Source organism: Orcinus orca, chromosome 14, assembly GCF_937001465.1.
Source record: "Orcinus orca chromosome 14, mOrcOrc1.1, whole genome shotgun sequence".
NCBI lineage: Eukaryota > Metazoa > Chordata > Mammalia > Artiodactyla > Delphinidae > Orcinus > Orcinus orca.
This window is the reverse complement of record NC_064572.1, coordinates 37947712-37953711: the sequence shown is the minus strand read 5'-3', so window position 1 is coordinate 37953711 and position 6000 is coordinate 37947712.

The window sequence follows — 6000 nt, the reverse complement described above, 5'->3', positions numbered from 1 at the left end:
AGAAGCTTTGTTCATAATTGACAAAAATTGGAAGCAACCAAGTTGTCTTTCAACAGGTAAATGGATAAAGAAATGATGGTACCTCCATGTAATGGAATATTATTCAGTGATGAAAAGAAATGACTATTGAGCCACAAAAGGACATGGATGAATCTTACAAGAAGCATATTGCTAAGTGAAAGAAGCCAATCTGAAAAGGCTACATATTTAATGATTCCAACTAGATGACATTCTGGAAAAGGCAAAACTTTGGAGATAGGAGAAAGATTGGTGATTGCCAGAAGGTTGGGGGTGAGGGGGGAGTGAGGAATGAATAGGTAGAGCACAGGGGATTTTTCGGGCAGTGAAACTACTCTGTATGATAATGATGGACACATGTCATTATAGATGTGTCAAAACTCAGAGAATATAAAACGCAAAGAGTGAACTATATGTAAACTATAGACTTTAGTTAATAATGTATCAATATTGGTTCCTCAATTGTAACAAATATACCACATCAATGTAAGACATTAATAATAAAGGAAACTGAGTGGAAGGATGGGAGTGCATGGGAACTTTCTGTACTTTCTGCTCTATTTTTCTGTAAACATAAAAATGCTCTAAAAATGTAGTCTTTTCATTTAAAAATATGGATAACTACTTACATAACTTTCGTAACGGATGGAGGAAGCTTTAAAAACCCACGCAGTAGGGCTTCCCTGGTGGCGCAGTGGTTGCCAGTCCGCCTGCCGATGCAGGGGACACGTGTTCGTGCCCCGGTCCGGGAGGATCCCACATGCCGCGGAGCAGTTGCGCTCTGCGCTTCTGGAGCCTGTGCTCCACAGCGGGAGAGACCACGACAGTGAGAGGCCCGCGTACCGCAAAACAAACAAACAAAAAAACCCAACGCAATAAAAGTGATGAATGCAATATTAAATGGAGACTTTGCTTTAAAAGTTGAAAAGATAAAATACTGTACTATCCCGAGTGCTTTTTATTCTTCTTTCTTAACAGAAAAAGTCACAGGATAAATTTTACGACTAATCAGTACTGCTTCCTTAGGGATCAGTCTTCCTACAAGTTTGTTTTATGGTCCACCGTATTTGGCACAGCTAGCTAGGATTATTTACTTTTTTATTGAGGTGTGTTTTTTGGCTGACTTTATCACTTTTTTAAAATACAAGGCTCCAGGGCATATCTTGCTTTCTCTTCAATTTAGATTTCATTTTTATGTGGGAAACTCTTAATTGATGTAATTTATATCCAGTCTCATACACACACACACACACTAAACACTATATATGATTGTGTATTTATGCACACATGTACTAGCCCTAGAATCAGCCACGAATTACTTCGAAACTGCATTACTTCCTAATAGATGCTGTATGGCCTTCTTTCAAAGATATTTTCGATTGTGCATTTTGAATCTGCCTGAGGCACTTCTAACTGGAGGCTGGGAATCTGCTTCTCTCCTCCAGTTAACTCATGTGAGGCAGTAGTGATTGGAAATAATTCATTCTTTAAAATTATACAACATAATTGGTAGAATTTGTGCAGTTGGCAAATTGTTGCTCATACCTATTACTTTGTCTTCTCCTATGGTGGCCAAGGCAGATACACTATATTTAAACCTGGGCCATTTTTATTCTTGCCTTTGGGTGTAGATCCTGATGATGTTTAGAATTCAATTCAGCCCAAGTGAGGATTCAAACAGGAAATTTCTCTGTTTCCTTGGAAACCTAAAAGACACTTCTTTCTAACATGGAGGCTAGAAGCTTTTGGCATCAGTGTATCGTGCCTAATTCTCAGGACCAGGCTTAAAATATTTGGATAAGTCTCTCACTTTTGAGAGTGGTGGGAGGCACTCTTTTTAACCTGATGAATCTCAACTACCTAGAACTGTGAGTTGTTGATACAGTCTAGGAGACTCACTGAAGTAAAGGTATTCACAAACATCAATGGAAAATTGTATGATTTGTCACATTAGAAAAAGGTGCTATTCCTTGGAAGGATAACATAAGGGCCTAAAAAAAAAGTAAAAGAGAGTAGGATATTCTTAATATCTTATTTTGTAAAGAAGTGTACTACATATTGACTGTGTTTATCTGAGTGTTCTATAACTTTAGGATCTACCAGAATCACCTGGAAGGCTTATTCAAACACAGATTGCTGGTCCCTACGCTAGAAGTTTCTGATTCAGTATGTCTGGGTAGAGCCTGAGAATTTACATTTCTGAGAAGTTCTCGGGTGTGACTTGGAACTTCTTGAATTTCCAGATAAATTTATTCTTATTTTCTACCAGCAATAGTTGAAAGTATGTGGCATTCCATAATTGCAATCCCAAGCAATTAAATGATGGATAAGATAGTCTTCTACTTATAGGAATTCTTAGCCTTCCAGAATTGACAAATAATCATAGTTTAGTGTTGTTTTATTTACACACTCAATGCCGCTAGATTGTATTAAATGGTTATCTAATGCAGAATGGCTTAATGCAGAGGTGGGGACAGTTTTCTGGAGATTAAACCTACTAGTTTCTACAACTGTCGATTGGCATCTTCCTTCCTGCCTTGCTTCCTCCTATGGTAGAGGTCTGTTACCCTTTACCAATTCATGTGTATATGGAAAGAATTGAATCTATTTTGGACCTACCTATCTTGAATTCATAAAGCACTGAATACCTTGACTAGGATATGGCTTCTTTTTGTAGAAAAAGAAAAAAAGGAAAAGAAAAAATATCTTTATTGAGATATAATTCATATACTGTGCAATTCACCCATTTAATTTATACAATTCAGTGTTTTTTAGTATATTCTCAGACTCAAGCATCTATTACCAGAATATAAGTTTAGAACATTATCATCATGCCCCAAAAAATCCCGTCCCCATTAGCAATCACTCATCGTTTACCATAATTTCAGCCCCAGGCAACCACTAATCCATTTTCTGTCTCTAAAGATTTACCAACTGTGGACATGTTATATGAATAGAATCATATGACATTGGTCTTTTGCAATGGGCTTCCTTCACTTAGCATAAAGTTTTCAAGTTTTGTTCATGTGTTTTTTAAAATTTTTATTTTATAGTGGAGTATAGTTGATTAACAATGTTGTGTTAGTTTCAGGTGTACAGCAAAGTAATTCAGTTATACATATACATGTATCTATTCTTTTTCACATTCTTTTCCCATTTAGGTTGTTACAGAATATTGAGCAGAGTTCCCTGTGCTACACAGTAGGTCCTTGTTGGTTATATATTATATTTTAAATACAGTAGTGTGTATATGTCAATCCCAAACTCCCAATTTATCCCTCCACCCCACCTTTCCCCTTTGGTAACCATAAGTTTGTTTTCTAAGTTTGTGAGTCTGTTTCTGTTACGTAAATAAGTTCATTTGCATATATATTTTTTAGATTCTGCATATAAGTGATATCATATGATATTTGTCTTTATCTGACTTTCTTCACTTAGTGTGATAAGTTTCGTTCATGTTGTAGCATATATGTCAATCCTTTGCTCCTTCTTTATGATTGATTAATATCCCACTGTATGGATATATCACATTGTGTTCATCTATTCATCAATTAACGAACATTTGAGCTATTTCAAAAATTTAGCTATTATAAATAATACTATGAACATGTACAAACAAATTTTTTGTGTTTTCATTTTTTCCCTAGGAGTGGAATTGCTGGTGATACTGTAACTCTATAGTTAACATTTGTGACTGATCCATTTTAGTCACAAGTGACTGATCCATTTTAAATTTTCCAAAGTGACTGATCCATTTTAAATTCCCACTAGCAGTGAATGAGGATTCCAGTAATTGTCTATCCTGTTGATTATAGTCATCCTAATGGATGTGAAGTTGTATCTCATTGTGGTTCTGTTTTGCATTTCCCTAGTGAATAATGGCATCAAGTGTTATTTCATATGCATGGCTATTTGTATATTTTCTTTAGAGAAATGTCTACTGAAATCCTTTGTAAATATTTGACTTGTCTTTTTATTATTGAGTTGTAGGAATTCTTTATATATTCTGGATACAAGTTCCTCATCAGATATATAATTTGAAAATATTTTTCCCATTCTGTGGGTTGTCTTTTCACTTTATTGATTGTATAATTTACAAAAGCAATCTCATCTGGTTAGGGAATGCATTCCATTGGTAACAGCACAACAGGGACACACTTCTCCTTCTGAAAACTCTCAAATCTTTGTACCAATTCCAGAGCATCCACATTCCTTCACAGACAGGGACTTTAATGAAAAATTAGTTTCTTTATTACTACCAAAGCAATATTTGATCTCTGTGAAAAATAAAAAAGTGGGCTTCCCTGGTGGCGCAGTGGTTGAGAGTCTGCCTGCCGATGCAGGGGACACGGGTTCATACCCCCGTCTGGGAAGATCCCACATGCCGCGAAGCGGCTGGGCCCGTGAGCCACGGCCGCTGAGCCTGCGCGTCCGGAGCCTGTGCTCCGCAACGGGAGAGGCCACAACAATGAGAGGCCCGCGTACCGCAAAAAATAAATAAATAAATAAATAAATAAATAAATAAATAAATAAATAAAAAAGTATATAGAATAAAAATTGAATTTCTTATCTTAATCCTGTACCCTCAACCAACCCCCTGTGTGTTTACAGACATATGATTTATTAACCAAAGAATGAGATTTCTTCTATTTAGCATTGCGATTTTAGATTTAACAAATTTTCATGCATATTTTACACGGTAATAAACACATCTGATGTATCATAATTTATTTTGCCATCATTTTTTGATCAGTGTATTCATTTAAGATACTTTTTGTTGTAAGAAGTTGAAGTCATATTAATAAGGGATAAATGTTTTCACTGTGTCATTTTAATTTTAATTCCTCCAGTAACTAATATTATTGGGCATTTTTAGTACATGAATTGTTCATATATATTCTATGAATTACTTCTCCACTTTTGCCGCTTTTTCCAGGTAGTTTGTCATTTAAATTTTGATTTGTACAAACTCTTAATATACAAAGGGTATTATTATAATTGTCTTGTTACATAACAAGCCACCCATGAAAGTAGTTGCTTAAAAAAATAACATTTATTTTATTCACAAAGTTGCAATTTGGGTAGGATTTGGTAGAGACATCTTATTTCTGCTCCACTCTGCCTAATTTGGTCTAAATCAGAGGTTAAGGACTAGAATCATCTTAAGACTTACTCACTTGCATATCTCTTGGGTGATACTGGCTTTCATCTTGGAAATTAGCTGGAATTATTGACCAGAAACCTACATACGGGCTCTTTTTGGGCCCTGGGCTTGCTTATAACATGGTAGATGAGTTCTAAGAGCTACTACCTCAAGAGAGATTTGGGCAAAAACAGTACTGCCTGTTCTGCACTAGCCTCTAATGTCAGGCAGAGTCATTTCTGCTGCCCTCCATTTGTTAGATACAAGTATTTTAGACTGACCCATATTCAACAGGAGGATAATTAGACATTAGGCTACACCTTTTGTTGGAAAGAATGTCAAAGAATTTAAAGAACTGTTTTAAAGTCATCGCAGTTTCATCACAAACTGAAATTCATGCCTTTAGAAATGTCTCGATTATTTCAGCTAGTTGAAATGGCTCATGTTCTGCTATATTCTTCCAGTCCCCAGGACCATTTTCATATGATTCGCACCCTCTTTTAACCTCTTCACATAATGTTAATGTACTCCTCATTTGCCCAATACTTTCCTTCACAAGATGACTCTGGAAATCCAGTTTTTCCCACCTGTTTTGCAGAGTAAAGTTGTTCTCTTTTCTACTTGCCATTATGATTCTTACCTGAGACTCCCCATTTCACACCTAAAATGTTCATCTAAATTAAAAAAAATATTTTAAATACTTTAACATTTTGTTTTCTAGACAGTTTTAGAGTCAAGTTGTTGTATTCCTTTAAAACAATTGGGATTTGGATTTAGAATGTTTGATGTTTGGGGGTACATTTTATTGGCCATTGCCACCATTACAATCTTGCAACAAT